At 44.4% G+C, this 24,175-nt stretch overlaps 1 protein-coding gene across 19 annotated transcripts in view; it reads left to right on the top strand.

Annotated features, from left to right (window-relative positions):
- PTPRT (protein tyrosine phosphatase receptor type T) overlaps positions 1 to 24,175 on the top strand; it is a 1,148,549-nt gene that overhangs the window by 466,103 nt on the left and 658,271 nt on the right. Inside the window, exon 2 of one of the 19 annotated variants that reach the window (XM_072944256.1) lies at positions 11,899 to 12,038. The exons of the other annotated variants lie outside the window; for them this stretch is intronic. The gene's annotated coding sequence lies outside the window, so the exon portion shown is untranslated. The remainder of the gene's footprint in view (positions 1 to 11,898; positions 12,039 to 24,175) is intronic. 19 annotated transcript variants of the gene reach the window in all.

Below are 24,175 nucleotides of genomic sequence, written 5' to 3'. Positions count from 1 at the left end.
AGGGCTCTTCCAGATCAATAGGAGGAAAACAAATGATCCATTAGACATATGTTCGATGTTGGTGGGACTTCTGAGAAACAGGCAGGTGTGAGTGCAAGTTACGATATTTAGGGAGGACAACTTAATATCTGTCAGAGACATAAAGTGTGCCTATCTTTCACCAGAAATTTTAGTTTTGGGACTGTATTTCAGGGAAGTAATCAGAGATAAGTGTAAAGTGAAAAATTCTGGCTGTGTGACTTATGACATGACACTTGACCTCCTAGAGTATCCATTTTGCTAACCATAGTACAAGAAGATTAAAAAAAAGAAACAAAAACCAAAAACAACAGCAAAAACCTTGCTTCTCAGGGTGGCTCTGAGGGTTATTTGGGATGACTGGCCTGGGGAAGCCTTAGAGCTACGGAACCCTGGGAAAATGGTGTGTCCTCCTGGCTAATTTGGAGCTGTTAACATTTTGCCGCCTTCCTGTCCTGCTCCCAGCCCCTTGGACACCATCTGCTGGGGAGCCCACTCCTGCCATTTCAGCTCAAGGAAGAGCAAAGAAGAGAGAGCTCTGAATCTTTGCTCTGGGAATGGATTCTCAGCTGGGCGCAACAAGCATTTAGTTAACGCCAACCGCATCAGTGGCGAACTGGGGATAACAGAGACTCCTGGACCACACTTCAGTTAGAGTCCTTTGCGACCTCTTCTCAGCTAGGCCTTGACCTTTTCTCCCACTCCCCACCCCCATCCTGTCTGTGACATGCCTATCCTAGGTTTAGCAAGAATCCTGCCAAGTCAGTATGGTGAGAATCTCCCCTCCCTTGATATCTGATCAAATTCCTCATCCCTCACCCTTAATATCTGATCACCCTGGCTTGCCATCCACAAGAATCCTATTGAGTCAGTTTAGCAGGAATCCCCCTCTGTCTTTGATGTCTCCTCTTAGTAAATTTTCAGCCACTGACTCCCTCACTCTGCTCCTTGGCTGTAAATCCCCAGCTGTCTTCATCATATTCAGAGTTGAACTCAGTCCTGCTCCCTATTGCCATGCCTCTGTCACAATAGTCTTGAATTAATTCTTCCTTAGAGTACTAACAAGTGTCAAAATAATCTTTTTTTCTTTAACAGCGGTTACTATGGTGAGTAAATCCCAGCCTGCCCAAAGAGAGCTTTGGGTCGAATGGGTAAAAAGATAGGCAGGCCCCTGATCGGCTGTATAGATCAGGAGTTCATTCATTAATTCCACAAACATGTATTGAGGACCTACGGTATGTCAGGCATTGTGGGTACCACTGTGGACAGGATACTCCAGCTCCTGCCTTCATGAAGCTTACAGTCTGATAAGATGGAGAGATGATAAAAACAAAGAGAAAAAGTACAGAGAAGTGGGCAGGTTCCTGGTTCTTGGGGCTGTGGAGGAAGAGGGGGCATCCCAGGTGAACAGGAAAAGCCTCCTTCAGATGGTGGCATGTGAGCTGGTCTGCAGTGAGCTGGAGCTCCAAAGAGCTGGTCTTTGCTTGTGAGCTACAGGTGTCCACATGTTCAGAGCCTTGTAAGTACATTTGTGAATAAGTATGATGTTGGGTGGCTCAGGAGTGAGCCTACAATGTGTAGACTGTGGGAAGGAAGGCGGCTGAGGTCTCCAGAGGCAGCCCAGCTGAGAGGAGACACCGACAGGGAGAGATTATCCTAATAGGATTTCACAAAGACCACTTAGCAGTCGCTGAGCTAGAGGGAAAAATAGTTATGAGCTGAGGGTGGAGAAATAGCCAAGAATCTGGCAACTCTGCGAAAGCTTGGAGAGAAAAGCTGACAGCCAACAGACAGAACAAGACGATGCTTGCAAAAAGGTTAAAAAAATAGACACGAGGGGAAAAAAAGTGCACTGAGAGATATGGATGGAAATGGAAGTGCATTACTATAACTTGGGAGCAGGCATTAAGATAATTCCAGCTCTAAGTAGGAGCAGAGCTAGGACTTATTCATTAAAGCACTTCATCCTGTCAGAAAGCTCCTGGAATGAGGTGTGGGCAGTGGAAAGCTGGAATTGGCTAAAAGAAAGCACGTGTAAATATAAAATGCCACAGGCTGAAATGGGATAGCTAGTCCTAATCCCCTGTCTCTGCAGATGTTAACTGAGATCCAGAGAAAGGACACGAGTTACCCAAAGTTACTCATTGTAGAAAGTGGGAGAGCTGGGAAATTGGAGCCCTGTTCATTGCTGATAGGAGTGCAGAGTGGTGTAGCTTCTGTGGCAGAGTATGACATTTCCTTAAGGAGTTAAATGTAGTGTTTCTCACATGACCCCACAGTTCCCATTCTAGGCATATACCCCAAAGAATTGAAACAGGTACTGAGATTTGATCCACCGTAGGTGTTGTGGCTACTAGTCCAGTGCCCATTCCAGTACACCCCAGCTGCTCCTTCAGTCTTCCATTCTCTTCCCCTCTCTTCTCTCCTCTGCTCCCTGCCACTCTCCCTCCCTCTTCTCTCCTTTTTATATGGGGAGAGTTGGGTTCCCAGTTACTCTAACACTTGATAAATACATGACTCTGGTTTTGCTTTTTTTTTAGATAACAAATTCATTTTATTAAAATTTTTGCATTTACAAATCTGTGCATTTTTGTTCTTATCATATTTAAGGAAATTTGGTCATTAGCATTTCAGTCCAATCTTAGAACTTCAATTTACAATAAGTAACTGAATGCTTAATTTAGACATGAGTTTAGGTTGAAATCTTAGTTTATATTGTATTCAGATAACTAAGAAAACTTAAAAATCATTATTTGTAAAAGGTTAATTCTTTAGGTTTATAAGAATCATTTATGTAATTGAGAAAATTTGTTGGACAAAGTTCTCTTAAGTGAAGTCAAATATGTTAAATGTATCAACGTGGTACAGAAAGTTTTCTTTAATAAGTTTGTAACTGGGACCAAATATTAATCAAAGCTTCTTAAAAAATTGATAATTAAACTCACTACTAACTCATTCCATGATGAAAACTATAAAATTTATTAATTATAAGTAATAGATTAAAGAAGAACTAGATTTTTGAAGGTGGAACTTTAATTAATAGACTTTTAAAAAATTAATTTAATTTTATTTTTTTAATGTTTTTTAAACTTTTTTATTGGTTTATAATCATTTTATAATGTGTCAAATTCCAGTGTAGAGCACAATTTTTCAATTATACATGAACATATATATATTCATTGTCACATTCCTTTCTCTGTGAGCTACCATAAGATCTTGTATATATTTCCCTGTGCTATACAGTATAATCTTGTTTATCCATTCTACAATTTTGAAATCCTAGTCTATCTCTTCCCACCCCCCACCCCCTTGGCAACCACAAGTCTGTATTCTATGTCTATGAGTCTATTTCTGCTCTGTATTTATGCTTTGTTTGTTTGTTTGTTTGTTTGTTTGTTTGTTTTTTAGATTCCACATATGAGCAACCTCATATGGTATTTTTCTTTCTCTTTCTGGCTTACTTCACTTAGAATGACATTCTCCAGGAGCATCCATGTTGCTGCAAATGGTGTTATGTTGTCGGTTTTTATGGCTGAGTAGTATTCCATTGTATAAATATACCATCTCTTCTTTATCCAGTCACCTGTTGATGGACATTTAGGCTGTTTCCATGTCTTGGCTGTTGTAAATAATGCTGCTATGAACATTGGGGTGCAGGTGTCATTTTGAAGTAGGGTTCCTTCTGGATATAAGCCCAGGAGTGGGATTTCTGGGTCATATGGTAAGTCTGTTCCTAGTCTTGAGGAACCTCCATACTGTTTTCCACAGTGGCTGCACCAAACTGCATTCCCACCAGCAGTGTAGGAGGGTTCCCCTTTCTCCACAGACTCTCCAGCATTTATTTGTGGACTTTTGAATGATGGCCATTCTGACTGGTGTGAGGTGATACCTCATTGTAGTTTTGATTTGCATTTTTCTGATAATTAGTGATATTGAGGATTTTTTCATGTGCCTATTGATCATTTGTATTTCTTCCTTGGAGAATTGCTTGTTTAGGTCTTCTGCCCAGTTTTGGATTGAGTTGTTTGTTTTCTTCTTATTAAGTCATATGAGCTGCTTATATATTCTGGAGATCAAGCCTTTGTCGATTTCATTTGCAAAAAATTTTTCCCATTCCGTAGGTTGTCTTTTTGTTTTACTTGTGGTTTCCTTTGCTGTGCAGAAGCTTGTAAGTTTCATTAGGTCCCATTTGTTTATTCTTGTATATGACCTTGGTTTCACTGTCCCATTGTTGACTGGGACCGGCTGGGGGTTCCTTCCAGCCCTGGAAATGTGTACAGCTTTCACACACTTTGCCGGCGTGTGTTCCGTAACTGCAGATCTGGTTCTGATGAGAGGACAGTTCCTTCCCAAAGACGCAGACCTGGGGGACTGGAGCTGACGCAGTCCCAGTCTTGAGACAGCCATTGCTTCCTCTCACCTTTTAATTACTCGTCTCAGAGAGTTCATGGTCTCTTTAATTTTCCTGGGATTACAAAGCAGATGTCAGTGTATGTGTCCCAGCATACCTCTTCTTCTAGAGTCACTCTTTTTTTTTTTTTTTTCTTAACTATCCTTGTGTGTCTAACCCACCTTGGGGGACATGATATTTGCTGAAGTCTTATGCTGTTTTTTTCCCCCTCTTCTTGACTATATATTGAGATGGAGCGAGTGACATGATGGTATTATTTGATTAAAATTGAGAATACTGCATTTTCTTTTGCTTCTTTCCCTATTTATTTGGACACAGTTTGACTCTTCCTGCTAAGGGAGGTGAAATTAATGGGGACTTGGAAAAGCCTTTGGGAGCCTTGTCTCTAAGTTTATCTAAAGTCTTTGATGAGGTCCAGCTTTGCTGAGTTGGCAATAGATCCTGTTCCTGGAGGTAGAGGGAGGGGCGGTCCTCGACAGCTTATATTTGCTTTTGAGTCAACTGTTTCCATGAGAGGTCACTTTGTTTCATTCTGTTTCATGGGCTTTTACTTTTTGTTTTTGCAGGCACCCGCACCCCCCCCCAAACCTTTTTATGTCCTATTTGAGCTCTTGTATGAGATAACTGGTTTCTGCCCGACAGGTAGTTCTAATGTGGGATTTAAGGAAGGATGTAGATCCATAGTGAGGAAATAAACTCCAGGAGGGATGGTTTGTGCCTATCCCATGGTTTGACAGTACTTTCCAGTGCATTCCCTTTAAATTGGGAGCTACTGTTGAGTCTTTTTTTTTTTTTTTTTTAATGTAGCCAGCACTTTTCCCCTCCAACAGCACTGTTCCATTTGAGAGGGCTTGAAGATGGGTGTTTTGGAACAAGATGACACTTAAACTCTATGGCCCAAAGTTAGGACTCTTTCTGGGTTTCAGCATTCATAGTATATTTTCTGTTCTTTTCACTTCTTTTGGTTCATTTCAGTCAACTTTGGAGATGAAAGTTGTGTGAAATGGTATTCAAGCCACCGTATTTTCTGGAAGACCTGGCATTCTTTCCGCTCTGCCATGCTGTGTAATTATGGATACACACCTGCACAGACAGTATGACATACTCCTATTGGAAAAGGTTTTCAATGACCGTATTCACTGAAGTGGCCTATTTGTCTGTCAAGTGCATTATCGGATATGTGTTTCTGTAAGAGTAGAACAGCAGCAAGCAAAAGCCCCGGTTCCAGGTTGCTGGAAGGCACTGCAGGGCCTCCACTAGGCCTCTACCCGGCACGTTTATGTCAGGTTGTCACATGTGGTCTCAGTGGTGAGTGCCTTCTTAGCTGGGCAGTGAGATTCAGTTTTCAGAAGCTAATGTCCTTGTTTTCATTTCAACGTCTTAATTTTATTGTTGATGCTGTTGCTGTTGTTGGTACTGGTATAGATGACCTAATTTAATTTAATTTGCTTCCTTGTAAAGGAGGCGATCCATTGCCCAGTTGCTGCTCTGGTCAGAGAGGGAGCAGTCAGGCTTGGAGATAAGCTGTGAACTTTGTCAGACTTCTCCAAGGTTTATGCTGGTAAGCAATGCTTAGCAGTTTCAGAAACTTTCCCCCAGTGATGGTTTTAACTGTCACGCTGTTTCCTAAACAGCAGGACACCCTCAGGAGTCTCTATCTTTGGGGCCATGAGGAAGGGGAGAGGTGGAACAAAGGTGGAATCGTCTCTTCTGACTGGTCTGTTCCATTGCTTCAAGGTGCCATGTGAGGGGTTCAAGGGGTTAGATAGCCCTTGATTAAACCCAGGCTGTACCTGACCTGTTTCTTTGTGGGGTCGTTCAAGGTTGCTGAGTCTTGGCTGTCTTCAACTCTGTGTGAATAGGTTAAGTCTGTTCAGGAGCCGTGTGTCCTATTCCTGTCTGTATTCTCAGTACCTAAAAAGGTACCTGCCAGAGAATAGGTTCGGTGAGGATTTACCAAATGAATGCATGAATGCATGAATGAAGGAATGGAAGCAAATGGATACTTAAGATGGGAAGATGGAATGTCACCATTGCATCTCCAGATACAGACTCACTTTCCAGACAAGCACTGTGTGGGCATAAGAGGATTCAAAACCATGCTGTGACAGAGGGATTGTGAGCAGGAATGGTACAGCATGCCTCCCCAGTTCTACTCCATGTAGAGTAGATTTGATTTGAGGGGTTGGAAGGAATTTGGTATCACTTGCCTGGACATGCACATGACTGAGAATAGGAGGGACAGAATCATCCTGTTTTTCTGCCTGGTCCTGTGTAGATTTACTTTGTCACAGGCCCAGTCTATTCGGATCTATGACTCAGCTGTATTTTAGGAGTCTATCCCTCAAGACAATGGAGGGTGGGGGGGTTGGTGTTGAAATCAGCCTGCTGGCCCAATCCTGGCATGCACTTACTCTAGAGTTAACTTGAACTCTAGTCTCTCTTAGTGCAGAATGATTTTATCCCAGGTCTTTTTATGAGGCCTCTACTTCAGGTTCTTTGGCTAAGACTTTGATTCCTGAATCCAGCCAAAAAAACTCAGGGCCAAGCCACAAGAGGCAGGAGGCATGGTTAACGTTGAATTCATCTTGGTATTTCAGACCAACAGATGCTTGAGATTTAGATTTCTTTGCTGTTTTCCTGAAATGCACAGATCTGTTGCTAGTTCCTCCATCATTCAGGATCTGGTTCTCAGCATTTCTATCTCCTGATGCTTGACTTGAACCTCTGCTGTTCAGCTCTACCGTGGTTTTGTCTCCTAAAGTGTCCTGACAGCCTGCATGGAAACTGCATTTGTTATGCCTTCCTGGTCACTTGGATTGAATCTTGCATCCACTCCCTGGGAGATCCAGTCTCTCCAGTGGGCTTCCCCAGTGCCACCGACTTCTCAGTCTTCTTCCCCATCTAACCATGTTGAGCTAGTATGAATCCCATCTAAGCTTCATGAACCAGAAGGCTATAGGTGCTGGAACACACGAGGACAGGTCAGATGGGAAGTTACGTGAAGTAGAGGAGGCATGTAGGCAGGCCGTGGTGGGGATAGAATCCGTGGGAAAAGAACATACCTCCAATCATAAGTCAGTGGAGGGAGCTCCTCAAACCAATGAAAAAAATGCTGTGGCTCTGAAAATCAAAGGACATGGCCCTCTGAACAAGTGTGATTAGTGTTCTGAAAAACCGTATGCAAGAGCTTCAAAGAAAAACCCATTAGCATTAGCAAGAGGTTTTAAGGACCAAATGCAAAATAATTTTTTTTAAAAAGTAACATTTTTAGGTGAGCAATTTTTGAGTTGTACTATATAGAACAAAGAAAATCCTAATCATAATAGGACAGAATATTTTTGAAAGCCTGGGACTTGGGATGATGATAATAAAAAAAAAATACAGGACCTACATGAAGACTTTAAAACATGGAGGCACATCAAAGAAGACTTAAATACTTGGAAAAACACCATGTTTCTGAATGGAGACGTTTAGTCATGTAAATATGTCAGTTCTCCCCCAAATTGATTACCCATTTATGCTATTCCAATCAAAATCCTCAAGGAATTGCTGTTTAGAACTTGACAAAAATTATTCTAATGTTTACATAGAAGCTTAAACTCATTAGAATAGCTAAATGTATTTTAAAAACAAAAGGGAGAATTACACAGTAAAAAATTATAAAGAGTTATAAAAGTAATTTAACACTACAACCATTTAGTTTAGTGGCTGCTGAAATGAAATATAATTGGAACAGAGCAGAAAGTAAAATAATAAAAAGATTTGAGTATATGTACATATTTATTATGTGATAATGGTGGATTTCAGACCAGTGATGGAAAGGATAGATTTTTTAATTAATACTGCTAGGAAAATTGGCTATTTTGGGGGGAAGTTAGATCATTAATTCAGTCCATATATAAAAATAGATTGCTTATGTGTTAAACATAGAAAAGAAAACATGATGCATTTGAATTACCATGAATTGAATACATGATATTAGGGTGAGAATGATATTTTAAAGGACAAAAAATCAAAGATGGAAATTGTAATGACTGGTTGATATTATATGTGAAAATGAATGTTAAAAATATCAGAAAACAAAAAGAAAATATCCCATTTTTCTATTCCCCTTTTCGGCAGAGCTCCTCCAGAGAACTCTTATTCTTACTGTCTCTAGTTACTCTCTGCTCATTCTCTGCCAGAGTCACTCCAGGTCACTGAAGTCACACCATTTCTGCTCCCACTGCTCCACCAGCACTGGTGTCGTCAAGGTGGTCTCCAGTGATCTTCATGCTGCTAAAGGCTGGGTTTCTCATCTTACTTGACCTGTCAGCACTGTTCAGTCCAATTGATCCCTTTCTCTTCCTTGAAACTTGCTCATCATTTGGCTTCTAAATCACCCCACTCTCTTGTGGCCACATTGATTTCATTTATTCTCCTTTGCTGGTTTCAGGTTCTCTTAGGGAGATGTGAGCCCTGGATTTTTTTTTTTTTCCCTCTAGCTATACAGACTCTTTCAGTGGTCTTATCCAGGTCCTGGACTTAAAGACCATCTATAGGCTGATGACTCCCAATTTTTTTTTATCTCCAGCCTAGGCCTTTCTCAAACTCTAGCTTAATGTATCCAACTGCCAACATGACATATTCATTTAGTTGTCTGATTGGCTTTTCCAGTTTTCAGCAAGTATACCATCAGACTTATCATCTTCTCACTGCCCTGCCCCCAACCTGTACCTCCCATAGTCTTCATAAAGAGGGGGAAAATATCAATCTCATTATCAAATACTGCAAATACAAATTAAATGCCATTTCCTTCTGTCACAGGAGTTGGCAAATGATAACCTACAGGGCAAATCTGATTTCAGAAATGAAACCTGTTTTTGTAAATAAAGTCTATTGAAACATAGTCACATTCATTCATTTACACATGGTTTATGGCCACTTTTGAGACGCAGTGGCAGAGTGGACTAGTTGCAGCAGTGACAGTGTGGTCTACAAAGCCAGAAATCTTTTCAGTCTGACTCTTTATGGAATATGTTTCCTGACCCCTGCTTTATTGCATCGACAGTGAGGACTTGAGTTGAAGCAACAGCAGAAAAGAGAAAGCATCTTATTCCCTATGGTTGGGTCACTGTGTGTATATATATATATGTAGTTGTCCTAATTGGGAGACTTTTGAGAGTGAAAGGGATGCCCCAGGAAGGCAGGGAGGTATTTTAAGTATAGACACCTCTACACAATGGATCTTTGAGAATTAGATTAGAAAGGGAGAAATGCAAGACAGTGATAATTAGAGTTGAGTAAGATGAGTTAATAAAGTTAGATCAGAATAATGGAAATCAGTTATTGGTAAAAGCACAAAGTCTTTAACAGTAGAGGGGAGCTTTATGACTCTTGGTGTATCTTTGGATACTTCCAGTAGTAAATCATGCAGTAATTCTCAATCCCACACCAGATAGAGTGCTATTCATTATGCAGCGTAACAGGCAGAGACGAAAACTCAAATACTTCTTAAGCTGTGCAGGGAACAGAAGATGTAAGACAAGAACAAAATGTCCAAGGCTAATGAGTGGATAAGGACATTAGAAGACAAGTAACTTGGATGCTTGAGATTGTGGAGAGTGGCTGACAGGAAGGAACAGCTATAATTAAGTGCACATCTAAGGAAGTGGCAGGAAAAACAGTGCTTTGCAAGTTTGACTTAGCAATGAGCCAGCTACCGAGGGCTCTAATGAGGACCAAAGAGTGAAGGCACTTGTGGGAAATGAGACCTGACTAATCAGCTTGCTCTTTCCCATCTGTGAGCTTTCCATGTGATGAAAGGAAAGGGAGTTGGGAGGTAGGCAGGACCCGGGGCTGCTCTGTGAGGACATCTGATCCCATATCCCTCTGCATGATCAGGAGGGGGTGCTCAGAGGTGAGCTTCTAGAGAACAACTTTGCAGAAGCAGATTCTGAGCATCCTCTCTGCCATGTGGGAATAAGGACCAGGACACAGGCTGTAGGTTAAACCCACAGCCCATAGCCTCATAATGGAATGTGCAAGTGTGGTGCCTTTGAGGTGACACCTCAAGACAGTGGGTATATAGTGACTAAGCATGGGATGTTGGCTTCCTACTGCCAGGGGTCGCCAAAAGGTTTGCCTCCAGAAGATAAATTCACAGCGGTGGACAGTGGCATTCAGCCTCCTAACAGAAGCACAGTCCTTCTGTCCTTGTGGGTCTAGTTTTGCCAAAGGAGCCACGAGCTGTCCCATGTGAGCTAGTGCCTTTTCAGGTTGGGCTGTTCTTCCATACTTCTTCCAGCTAGGATCTTACAATGGCAGAGTTGGGGGCTTCTCAGGAATTGATGAGTCCAGCATTTTTCAACTTGAGGACCTAGGACTCCGGGAAGGAGAAGTGGTAGTCTTTGAACCACTCTTAGTATTTCAAGATGCTTAAATGATAATCTGCCTAAGCTACACAGGTTCAAAGAAATCTCAAGTTCCTTAGGTTAGGGTTTGAATGAAACGGGCCCAGAGAACAAGGTTGGTGATCTCACACGGCTCAGGATCTCCGAGGGGACAGTTATGTGTTGCTTTGATTTAGAGAAAATGGAGGAAGAGGTAGTTCTTATTTTGGAGATTTCGTTGATGGAGCAGACATGTCTTTTTAAGCATGTGGTCCAGGGAGAAGCATACCCATAGGGAAGGTTGAGGACCACTTGTTTAGTCCACTGAGTGACCTGCTTCCCTCCATCTGGTAGATGATGAGACGTAGACCGAGAACTGAGTGAGACAAGGTAACGTGGCCCCAGGGGCAGGAAACAGAAGCTGCAGGATTTGCCAGCTTTGAGTCAGAGGTTTTGAGGGAAGGCATGGGAAACACTAACTCAGGCACCTAGAGGCCTGGACCTGCTTGTTGGGCTGGAGTTAACATTGGTTGAGGACCTACTGTGTGCTGGGTGCCTTTCTAGGAGATTCTCACATCATCTTATTTAAATCCTCAGAGTGATCCTGTACATTAGGGATTACTCCCCCAAAAGATTCAGGGGAGTGACTTGCCTTAGGCTATATGAAGAGTAAATGGTGGAGCTGGGGTTTAGACTGAGGGTATTATAACCCCACAGTTGATGCTCTGTTCACTACTCCATCCTGCCTTGCAGAATGTACCTCTCCCAGTTTGGACTGACCTAGGGATGTGAGGAAGGATTCCAAGATGGTCTTCTTGGAAAAGAGACACCATTGACAGTGCCTGCAGACCTGTCTGATCTGTTTCAGCACTCCCCAGAGCAACATGTGCCTGAGTCTCTGTAAATGTTGGATTAATTGGTTTGATTTATTGTATTGTCACTCTAAGGAGCTCTTTTGTGGAAGAGGGAGTTTCACTGTTCTGCAGAGGTCTGCATTCAGACCTGGAGCAAGTGGGGAAGACTGATAAGGGAGCTGGTTGTAATTTAAGAGGAGGTGAGCTTCTGCTAATTGGAAGAATGAACTTTTATTTACAGGTTCCCCTGACCCAGTAAAAGGCTAGAGCCGTCTTGGCTGTCAGAAGGATCCCTGATTTCTGATATGAGGATGGAAACATCCCCTGTCTCTTAACTCAAGTCACCGTCTCCAAAGCCCAGTCATCCTCAGAGTGAACTTGGTAGGTCCAGGGAGGGCTTGGGGAGCAGTTCGCCCAACAGCAGCAGCTATGGGCCTGTGAGAGACGCTGATGGCTAGGGCATTTAGCTCTAAATGCCTGTGTAGTCTTCTGATGAGGAGGACTGGACCATTGCATCCCCAGCGACGGTCATGGGTAGCACATCTCGGGTGCACCGAGTGCCTGTTCCTTGGGCACTGCATGTGCTGTGCTGTGCACTCCATGAGACCTCTCAGCCATTCCCTTCCCTTCCCCGTCCTGCTCACTGCCCTGCAGGGCTGAACTACAGGGACCCCACCAGTGCCCTCTGGCTTCCTCTGTATGTCTAGAAATTGGGAGGAGGGAGAGAGGAGAGTGTAGTCTGGGTATAGTTTATGAACACCTCCCTATACAACTGTCTGAGGCCAGCCATGGCCCTTGACTGAAGGTTACTGGTTCCTTTCTTTCTTTTTTTATTTTTATTTTCATTTTTTAAATTGAAGTACAGTCAGTTACAATATGTCAATCTCTGGTGGTCAGCACAGTGTCCCAGTCATGCATATACATACATATATTCGTTTTCATATTTTCAAATGACCTTTGTTTTTCAAGTGACCACTTTCCTTTTCACCACTGTTTCTCTTGCTGGAAACCAGTAACTGCTCCCTCCTCTAATCGCTCCCATTCCGAGGGGTGATGACAGCTCTGTGCACTTGCCCTTGTTCTTACCCTGCTTGTTTGTTTGTAAATAGGCCCTTTGTTAACTCTTGTGTATTCTCCCCGTTTGAACATGCCGAGTGTGACCCTGACTGATATTGATGCATTATCTAACTTGACCTTCTAAAAACTGGAGGAAATAGAGATCATTATCATCATCATCCTCATTTTTAAAGTGAGAAAACTCAGGTGTAGAACGGTTTGGTCATTTTTCCCGGAGTCACATTGTTTGTAAGGGGTAGGGGCGGAGTTTACATCCAGCCTGTCCATATATTTTACCAGTCCACAAGGGTACCTAGTTCCATGACCACTTTTCCAAGCAGACCTAAGACACAAGAGGAAAAAAGGGCGGGGGGAGGGAAAAAAGCAAGCTGTGTAGCCTTTTTGGAACCTTGTCCCCAGATCCATATCCTTATCTTGACTCTCCAGGGCTCACCACTGCAGAAGTAGGATCAATCTAGCCATATGGGGGCTCAGAAGTCCTAAGTGGCACACCAGGGGATGCATGAAGTGGTCATTTCCCAGAGGCCTGAGCTTTAAACCCTTTTAGCGAGGCTCAAATTTTTTCCCTTCTGCGTTTGAGCATCCGAGGCTTGACAAATGTCAGCAGCCTCTACCACAAGCTTCCTATTAAGCAAGAGTGATACCTCTTGCGCCTCCTAGAGGCCAAGAGATTTGTGGCATTTACTGTGGTTATCTTGAGGGTGAAGAGGGGAGAGGGGCACCAAAGACTAGGGAACACCTGGTGGGGATGAGGCCAGCCCCAGTGCCTCCCTGCATGACTTTTGAGCTTTGGAAGCAACTGCCCTCAGCCTGACATCTGCTTCTGTGATGCATTTTGCTGAGCTGTCCTCAGAGGGGGCAGCCACCACAAGGTGTTTCATTAGGTGTCTTAATAAACCTTGTAGCTGCCGCCTGGCCTGCCTCTCCCCTGCAGAGCTGCTTTCTGCATGAGGCAGAGAAGGGTGGACGGTTCAGACATAATTTGCATTGGCAGCAGGAATATTATTTTTGTGTTAGCATGGTAGGTGACCTTATCAGAAGTGGGAGAAACAAGCGGGCGTCCAAGTTTCCAGGTGACACACGGCCTGGTGTGCGTGGGGTTGATGGGAAGGTGTTAACTCCTTCAGAGGTCAGGCTCCATCGCTGGGGCTGCAGGCTGCTCAGCTCCCCTGCAGACCCCAAAGAAGTCTGACTTTCTGTGGACACACCCTGGGCCCAGCAGACGTGGCTGTCTCTTGAGTGAGGGCAAGGATTTTGTGTGCTCTTTGTGGTCACTCCGAGCTCTGGCCCAGCTGGACGTTTGATTCTTCTTCTGCCCAGTTCTTCCTCGTCCTCGTTTCCTCCAGGGGCTTGGGACTGTCTCTGATTTCCTGAGATGTTCTGGGATAATCCAGCCTGCCCTTGAGTTCCTGCTTCATACTTGTCTTTTCCCAAGACCAGACTGCAGAGCTCTGTTAACTCTTGCCTTGGATTCATAGACAGCTTGTCAAATCCCAGTAATCCTGTCTCTTAGCATAGAGCCTGACCCAAAATTGGGGTTCAGAATGATGGATGGATGGGTGCATGAATGAACGTCAGCACAGTAGTAAGCTGGGTCTGGATATACTGGACAGTGTATTTTGGCGAATTAGGGGAGAGCAGGGAGGATGAGGGGAGCGTTAGGGGCCTTGCGTAGCCAGTTGTCATCAGAAGGAGAGTCGACATGGGTGCCCTCAGGAATCCGAACTAGCGAGCCTTGGGCCACCGCAGGTGACTGTGTTGGTTTCCTGACAATGTTCTGGACTACCAGGGGGGAAAATATAGCCATTGGCATTTCTGAAGTCACTAGTCCTGGGGACCTTCTATACGCAAAGAAGTCATCTGTGGAAAGGACCTCTTAATTCAAATAGTGAAGTGAGACACTATGGTGGCAGGTGCGCTGGCATCAGGCTTCTCTATGAAGATGAGTTTATGAGAGTTCTCATTTTCCTCTTCATGCTTCTTGAATTTTAGACTTCCTACTATGAACCTATGTTATTTTTATTTCTGTTCCAAAAAACGTTTAAAGATACTATTCCTTCCAGTGTTTTCCTTATTATTACTGCTACTATCACTGCCAAAGCTACATCATATGTTTTTTTATGAGAGTGGAGTGAAGTTATGAATTTAAAACGCCCAGCACTGAGTGTCTGGTACCTAGCTGGCACTCAGACAAAGACTGTCCCCTCTCTTATGCTCATCTGCATAAATGTTGTCCCCAAGACATGTATTGAACTTGACTGCTTTGTTTTAAAAGTTTTGCTTCATTATCTTCTGTTGTTCTGACAACTTTTATTCAGGTTATTGATCTTGCAGTTTTCTTGGCTGAGTTTCTAAGGTTGTACACTCACATACAACTCACACGCATTATTTTTTCCTGGCCAGTTGTAGAATCTGCTGCCTAAGAAAGGAGATGTACTCGCTGAGGTCACCATAGCATGATGGTGTGTGGTCAAGTCCTTACCCCTTACTTCAGTCTAATAAGAATGTGACATCCAGAATTAATCCAGAGATGCCTTTAGTCCAATTCAGGAGCCCCACAAGCTCACTAACCTTCTAGGAATCAGAGCAACCACGTGGGTATGGCCCCCTTTTCTCTGTACATCTCAGGCAGCGCTCTATTCTCAATCCATCTCTCCCCTAATATGTCCCCATTGCACCTGCCACATCCTTTATATTTCTCATCTTTGGATTCAGGCCACCAGAGGTTGTCACCCTTGCTGGCTTTCTTTGGAGAAATGACAACTTGAGATGCTACCATCTGTCACATTTACCTGAATTACCTCCAATTCTGGAGTTTTTGCTTCCCAAAAGAAGTAATTCTTTGGGTTGATTTCTGACAGGTCCCTGCTTGTGGCAGCTGCTCCAGCAGAGGCCACGTGGGAGCGGCCAGTCTGTGGGGGTCTCAGGAGCAGAGCTCCCCCGGTTCCTGCAGAGCCATGCTGATCTTGTGATTCCGTCAGTGCACGGAGGCAGCATGTGGCGCCCAGTGTGCACTGTGTAATTGCTTATTTACCTCCCGCCTGTGATTGCTTATCGGAAGCTATCAATAGCAGCAGTTTATTTTCCAAATCTCTTTAGGGAACCAAAGTTTATCTCACGTGGGTAGAATCCTTTAATTGTGGAGTTTTTAAGCTGGAAGCTCCTTTGGAGGGAATGTAATCCACATACTTATTTGGCAGGTGGAGAATTTGAGATCCAGGAAGTGGATTCTGTTATCCGAGGTCACACGAGGCTGGACTGGATACACTTTCCTAACCTTGCCCTCACAGGGTGTAGCCGCTCAGCTCTCTGATAGGGGCAGCTCATGTTTTGCAGACGCTGGGCTCTTTTCCTGTTTGCACGTCTTCTGGAACTTTGGAAATGTTCTCAGTGCAGACTCTGTGGAAACCACTTTCAACATGAGGAGGGAGACGTGTGAACCCATGTGTGGCTGCCTTTCCTGAGACCAGGCAGCTATTGGAGAATACAGGAGTTTTCTGATTCTGAGGATTTTTCTTAAGAGTTGGTCTTTTAATAGGATTTTTGCCAAATCTTAGAAGATGTGGAATTCAACTAGAATTAAAAAAAAATCACTGTGATGATTAGAACGGACGTGACTTCTGTAGCATGCTGAGACCTCGGTTTGGGGTTGATGATGAAGTGGGGAGCGGGACGGGGTGCTGCGACACGTAACCACTTTTAATGCAGAGATCAGGGGCCTTCAGGCCAAGTTACATTGTTTTAAGGAAGGTGACAAACTTTGGCTTGAGCTGGATTAAAGCACCTTTTCTTTCGTAGATTCATAAGTACTTACTCTGAACTAGTCATTCTGCAAGGTAGCTGCACATATATTTTCTCTTGTAATGTTCCCCACAAGCTCATGAGCTGGATTTAGGTGAATATTTTCTTAGATATAGTCCAGAAATTCAAGAAGCTATGAAAATGGAAAGGTTTTTTTTGTTTGTTTAGTGTTAAATTTATTTAGCTGCCAAATCTGACCCCAACTGATGTGAAACTATTTATAGTCTTTATTTATCTCACCTTGTGTGAATTTTCATATGCTTCCTAGTGGAAATATTTATGTGTTTGCCCCAGATCCCACTGGGCACGTTATAGGTGCCTATGTTTTCTTTCTAAAAATCTGACCCATTGTGAATTCTGAAGTGCATCTTGTCCGGAAGGTTTTGGATCAGGAGTAAGGGCATAGGTGACAATCTGCATTTTTACAGTTAAGCACACAGAGCCTCAGAAAGGTTGAGTGACTTGCCCAAGGACACTTAGCTTATGAATGGCACAGCTTGGTCCAATCAATGCAGATTTCGAAGGGACCTTGGCTCATTCATGGGGGAGTTTCCTCCTCTGACCTATGATGTTCCTCAACAGGAAGCAGGTGCCAAATCGGCAGATGAGGATTATCTGCTTTGGGGTTGGGCCCCAGCTAGCAGTCAGATGGGAGCTGGGAAAGGTGCAGTGTGCCTCTCATGGAAAGAAGGCTTGTCGAGCTTAGCAGCTGTCAATAGCTGGCCAAGCAGCCTGGGGTTGAGGACCCAGAAGCCAAGGGCAAACTGACCCAGAGCAGAGGTTTTGATCAAGTAATACAGACACCTCCATGGACATTAAGGAGAAAGGCAGAGGCTCTGTGGACAGGAGAGCCACTGAGGATCCCCACAAATATGTGGGGGAACTGGGGCTCCAGCTGACCCCTGTTCTGAGCATGGAGTTCAGACAATGGGCAGGCAGAATCCACAAACCGGAGCTGAGAGGCCTGCAGGAGCTGGGACCTATACCCATTATTGTGGGTCAAATTATGCACCCCTCCCAGAAAACCCCCCACAATATGTTAAATTCCTGGTCCCAGGTACTCAGAATGTGACTTTATTTGGAACTAGGGTCCTTGCAGATGTCATAGTTAAGTCATACTGGTCTAGGTGGGCCCCCAATGCAGTATGACTGGTGTCCTAATTAGAAGATGACCATGAGAAGACACACAGGAAGACCACCAGGGGATGGTGAACGCAGAGAGTGGAGATGTGTAGCCAGAAGCCCAGGAATGCCCAGCATTGCCCCAGACCACCAGCAGTTAGGAAGAGGAAAGGAAAAGATTCTCCCTACAGATTTCAGAGTGGTTGGCTCTGCTCACACCTTGATTTTAGACTTCCACCCCCAGAACTGTGAGCCAGTCAGTTTCTGTCCTTGCGAGTTTCCCAGTTTGTGTGCTTTCCTCTGGCAGCCCTAGGAAGCCAGCACACCCATGTGCGTCACTAGGCAGCGGTTTTCAGCCTCAGCTGACATTTGGACCTTTGGGATTCTTAAAAAGTCCTGATGCCTGGCTGCACCCCAGTCCAATTTCACTAGATCCTCTGGGGGTGAGTCCAGGTGGCAGGGATTTTAGTGGTCACCCCCCACCCCCCAGGGGATTTCAGAGTGAAGCCGTGTCTGAGAACTGCAGCCCGCAGCACATGCTCTTCAAGGACCCTGGGCAAGGTGTCCTGTGCCCTGTATTAACTGAGTGCAGGGGAGTCTGGGCTTGGCTCCCACCTGACCCTGGAGACCATTGCACCCCGTCACAGAATTTCCTGGGTCCTTCTTCTTAATCCTGCCTTTCTTCTCTAGTCTCAGCTTTCAGCCACCAGGGCCCAGGAAAACAGCTACTCTCCATTATATGTCACACATTTAGAGCAGGGCCTGGCTCACAGCAAGCATTTCGTAAGAGTTTGCTGTTATGATTTCTCCAGCCTCCTTTATATAAACCCTTCTTTTCTTAATCCGCACTTCCTGGAGGTTGACCCCAGAGTGGTAGGATTTTATCCTGGCTTAAAGGGCGATGTTTCTCTATGTGCTTGAAATTTGTGCTTTACTTTCTTATAATTAAAGCTTTTCTTTTCCTCAGTTTTCCTGAGAGCTCGATCATATGAAGGGTGCTTTTTTAATTTTTAAGAGAATAAGCATAGAGTAAGTGGTTGAGCTTCAGAGTGACATTGAGCCGGCTTTTCACTTGAAGAGAGCCAGGGGTTGGAATCCTGCCCGAGGTGGGAAGGGCTGAGGGGATCAGGGAGGCTGTGTGGCATACTCATGCCCGCAGACCACCTCCTGGCACCCACTGTGTCCCTCCTGCGTTCTAGGCCTGCTGGAGCATAGGGAGGAATCAAGCCTGGTTCTGGTCTCATGCAGCTCATGGTCCAGGTGGGGAATGCAGACACTTAGAGTAGCCAGTGCTGTGCAGAGGGATGCAGGAGGCACAGGCCCATGTCCTGGACCAGTCCCAGGGCCAGAGGCATGGGAGCCACACATACCATCCGCCCGGCCCCCAGCATATGGCTCTCCTCTCCCTCAAAGGGGCTCCCAAAGGTGCCACTAGGAAGGATGAGGAGAGGAGAATGGATGCTGGGTAGGCAGCCACTGCAGTTGGCACTAGTGAAGAAGTGGGAAAGGAAGACTGGCACCCATTCGTGCTGGACCTTGAGCTCCCCTCCAAGGAGGTCCTTGCCCTCCACAGAGCAACGGGCAACACCACAGGCTGAAAATCAGAGAATGGGCATGACTGAGTTTTGAACTTAATCCCTTTTCATTTTCTCCTCCATGAGTGGTCACTGGTCAAGACCACTGGGCCCATTGGTTTGAGCCCAACTTTCCCATGATAATAGAGCTTCAGGGTCGTGGTGACCTTACAATGCAGGGATTTGGTCTTCAGTGGGTTTCACTGAGCTCAGGGAAGACATCTTCTCTTCAGTCTCCAGCTTCACAGACCCCGGTTCAGGCTGGTTAGCTCAGTCTGGGCTCCCTGATTAAAAGCACACAGAAAGGGGCAAGGACTCGTGGCATGCCCTCATCAGCAAACTAGCTTTTTATTTGTGGTCTCATTTCATCTAACAGTTTAAGTGAGGGCCCGGCACTCCCAGGCTGCCATCCCTGTTGGAAAATGTATTCAGTTGTCCCTTCCACTTCCTGGGGAGGATAGAATGTACCATCCATCCAGGTAGCAAACGAGACCAAGAGTCACCCCTGACTCCGCCTTTCCCTCAACCCCCAGTCCTGTCCAGTTTTCCCCCTAAATGTCCCTTAGATCTGTTCTCTTCTCTCCTTTGCCACCGGGATGCCATCCTCTCTCTTTTTGGCCTTTTGACTGCATTCTGCACATAGCAGCTGGGAAGAACTGAAGACCAAACTCTGATCATGTCACTTCTGTACCTAAAAGCCTTCATGACTTTCCCTTATTCTAGAATAAAATCCAGATTCCTCAACAAGCTACAGAGCCCTGGGTCACCTGGACCCTGCCCCCTCTCCGTCCTTAACTGGACGTGTCCTGCAGCTCTAGGGACTTCTTTCAGGGCTCTGAATGTGTGGTACAGTGTGTTCTGTTCTGCCCCAAGACATTTGCATTGCTGTTTTCTCAGCTGGGAATACTTTCTTTTTTTGCCTGGCACTCCCTCCTCACTCTTTAACTCCCAACTTGAATGTCACCTCCTTGGGGTCAGGCCCCCAGGGTGACAGTCCTTTTCCTTCATGGAACATACCACAGTTTGCAGCTGTATATATACTAGAATGCTTATTGATGAATGTTTACCCCCTGCCCCCTCCCCCTGCCAAAACATTTTCCTGACTCTCATATTCCAGCGACTAGCACAATGCCTGGCACACATTAAGAACTGAATAAATATTTGTTGAATGAATTAATGATTGGTGAATGACTGTGTGAAAAAAAAAATGAGGCTCTGTGATTAAATGCAGCTTGCCTGTGGTAAAGCTGGGACTAATATCCAGGCCTGCCCATCCCAAGCCCCATGTGTTTTCTGGTGGTACCTTCTGAGGATCTTGTGTCCCAAGCCCTGGCCCCGACAGAAGGGATTTAATGTCACCTCCTCCAGAACCCTGGGGCTGCCCCAGTCAGAATCACTCTTGCACAGATGGTGACCTGGAGGCTTCTCTGTGAAACATCCTAACTCTGCTCTGTCCTAACCTTCCAGCTGCTGGAGACTGACCCTGAGGATCTGCTGATTTATCAAGAAAGATGTCAATATAAAGAGGCATATTACTCCAGCTCCTTTAGAAAGTGATTTTTAAAGTGATACTTGGACCAGGAAAAGAAAAATAAAAAAAATGTCCTCCAGCAAAGACAGTTACTCTGTTATGTTCTGACCTGGGTTTGTCTTCCTGAGGCAACATCCCAGAGAGTCAGGAGACATGGGAGGGGATCACCAGTCTCTCCAGGTTAAGTATGAAGAGGGGGATGAAGGCTGGAACTTCACAGTTTATTCTGTCACTTAACAAATATTAATTGAACTCCTGTTTGTTGCCAGGCACTGTAGTAGGCTCTGAGGATCCAGCTGTGGATGACTTCATGGTCCCTGAATAAATCAGTCACGTAAATTTAGTCAGTGTAATGCCAGGAGGGAGATGAATCACTTGCCGTGGTGAGCATGAGCTGTCTGAACAGTCTATAGACCGTCTGGACTCCAGCAGGCCTTGGGGAGCCGGGGCCCTGGGATTTGTCTGTTCCCCACCCTTGGCAGCGTGCATGGGTAGAGCTGTTGATGGGCATGGAGAAGGGAGTTGAGAGCTTGACGGGGTGGGCGAGGGCAGGTGTCACTACAGGATGGTGAGCCTGTGAGCGTGACACTCGCTTTCCCGTCTGAAGACGGTGCACATATCAGAGCCAAGTGAGGGAACTGTGAGTGTCAGGGAGGTGGGCTGTCTAGGGCAGCAGGGTGCTGGGTGCACTCACACTGGAGGCCCACGAGTCTTCTGGATGTGCCTTTGCAGCCTCCACTCTGGGACAGCATGAAGAATGAACTGGAGCTGAATTCTGGCCCCTGCTGCCCCAGTATGTGGCCCCCCATATCCTGGTTTCGTGCCTTTGTCTCCCTATCTGTAGCATGGGCAGGGAAGAGAGGGTTGGTGAGCATTCATCTTCAGGAAGCCCTGCCTGTCATTAGGGAAGCTGCTAGGCGCTCTGGGAAAGTCTGACCTCCCACTGCCTGGGTTCAAATCCCAACTCCACTCCTTCTGGGCTGGATGAAACAGGACAAGTTACTTAGTTTTTCTGTGACTCACTTTCTTTATTTTCAGTATGGGGAGAGTAATGCCTGATTCTTAATACTTAATTTCTGAGGGTTAAATGAAACGGTGAACATAAAATGTCTGGCGCCATGCCCACAGACATAGCTAGTGCTCAGTAAACTTAGCTATTGTATAAATCTTTGCTAGTCATTCTACATAGAAAGTAGGCCTCTGAAAAATGAGAATTTAAAATTAAATAGACAGTAAAATTGTCCTGGTTTTATGCATGAGGTACTTGCCAAAAGGTGTCTACATTAGTGACGGGGAGTAAGGGGCCAACTGGGGATTCGAACCCTTGCTGTTTTGTTCCACAGCTCACCTCATCACCTTCTGTTTTGGTGCTTTTTTGGCTCGCGAGCTCTAGAAACCAGATGTTAGCGCTTGCCCAGGTCTTAAAGCTTAAGGCCTTGAGTTTCTCTAAAGACATGGTCTTTCTTTTCATGTTTAAATACTCTGCTTGGCTCTGGGTTGCCTGACTTGTGAGGAATCATGAGAATCAGCCTTGAACATGGGAGGGCTTTGCAGAGAATAGAAATGTCCCAGGGGTTTCTACTTATTCAGCAGCTGGGAGTACAAACGCCAGCAGACGCCCCTTTTGATTATTAAGATAGAAAGTTTGGAAGATTTGGGAAACTGTGAAAAAGAAAATGATAATTACCTACAAACCCAATAACCAGAGATAATCATCGTTAATAATTTGGTATCAGTCCTAGCTGTCTGTTCTCCTTTTTCTAACTTTATTTTTTTAATTCAAAACTTCTATTCTTGTTTAGAACAGTTTTAAAAGCAGTCGATTCTGCAAGGCTCACAGTGAAAAACAGCACCCCCCACCCCGTGATTCTGTCTCCCTCGCGGCAACCAGTTCCACCTCTTATTAGCTGTTGTCTTCTCTTTATGTTTAACACCACATTTCTAAATAACATATAAATTGTGCTATTCCTTGTTTGTTTCATTTTCATGTTATCTGCTGACTGCTCCTTCTTAACCTTCCTCGCTGTGGCACACGTTCACACACCCCAGCATGATTCTCTCCTCCATCTGCCCAGGATGGTTGGTTCATCATAATCCCAAGGGAGGCCAGTTTTCAGGGTTGGCCTTGTTTTAGCTTTATTAACATTATTTATGTCTGGGCGATGTAGTATATTCATTTTTCTCATTTCTCCTCTCGTAGAGTTAATAGCTTCCTTTTAAAATTGATTATTTAGTTTTCCTTTAACTGATCACTAAGTTTTTCCAACTCTTCCCCCAGGAGGGCCATCGCATTGTGCTCAAACTTGTCAAGTTATCCATTGGTTTCATTCTTTCAGTCACATGCCTGTGGTCGTATGTGTAGAGACCTTTCTAACTTCCTAGTTTAATCTGGACTGCAGAGTCTCTGGGCCCTAGGCAAAGCAGTTGTCTCGAGATTTCCTGTTCTCTCTCCTTTTTCCAGGTCCCATGATTTCTTCCTTTTGTAGTTTACTTCCTCATTCTGTTAGAGCACAGGGGCTTCCTGAGAAAGGCTTCATGGAAAGTAAAAATTTAAAAAATATCTTGTGTGTCTGGCAATCATTCTCTTCTATCTTTACATCTGATTCATAGTTTGGCTGGGTATAGAATTCTAGTAGACAGATTCTTCCCTCAGAATTATTTATGTGGATATGTTTTTATGGACACATAGTTAAGTTCGTTCTTCACTATGTAGTTTCATGTGTTTTGTCAAATGCGTAGAATCATATATCCATCACCCTAGTACATATAGAACAGACCTATCCTTCCAAAAAAAAAAAGAATCTCATATTGACTGTTTGTAGTCAAAGTCTTTCTTCCCTACTTCCTGCCCTTGGAAACCACTGGTATGTTTTCTGTTCCCATTATTTTGTCTTGTTCAGAAAGCTCTATAAATGGAAACATACAGTACATAGCCTTATGGGTCTGACTTTTAGTTGGCATAGTGCATTTGAGAGTCATTCATATTATGTTCCTAATTCATTCTTTTATTGCTGAATAGTATGCCGTTGCATGGATTTACCACAGTTGGTTTATCCCTTCACTATTTGAAGGATATTTACATTGTCTCTAGTGTTTTGTTCTTCTGAAGAAAATGATTATAAACATCAGCACACAAGATTTTTGTAGTAAGTTAAGTTTTTCTTTCTTTTGGGTAAATACCATGAGTGGGATTGCTGGTTGTATGATAAATGTATATTTAACTTTATAAGAAACTGTCAATCTGTTTTCCAAAATGGCTGTACTATTTTACATACTTACGAGCATTGTGTGAGTGTGTAATTTGCTTCACATCCTCACCAGCACTTGGTATTTTTTAAAACTAATTATAGCCATTCTAGTACGTATGTAGTGGTATCTTATTGTCGTTTTAATTTGCATTCCCCTAATAAGTA

This window comes from Vicugna pacos, chromosome 19 (genome assembly GCF_048564905.1).
Source record: "Vicugna pacos chromosome 19, VicPac4, whole genome shotgun sequence".
Lineage (NCBI taxonomy): Eukaryota > Metazoa > Chordata > Mammalia > Artiodactyla > Camelidae > Vicugna > Vicugna pacos.
This window is presented reverse-complemented; position numbering and strand designations above follow the sequence as displayed.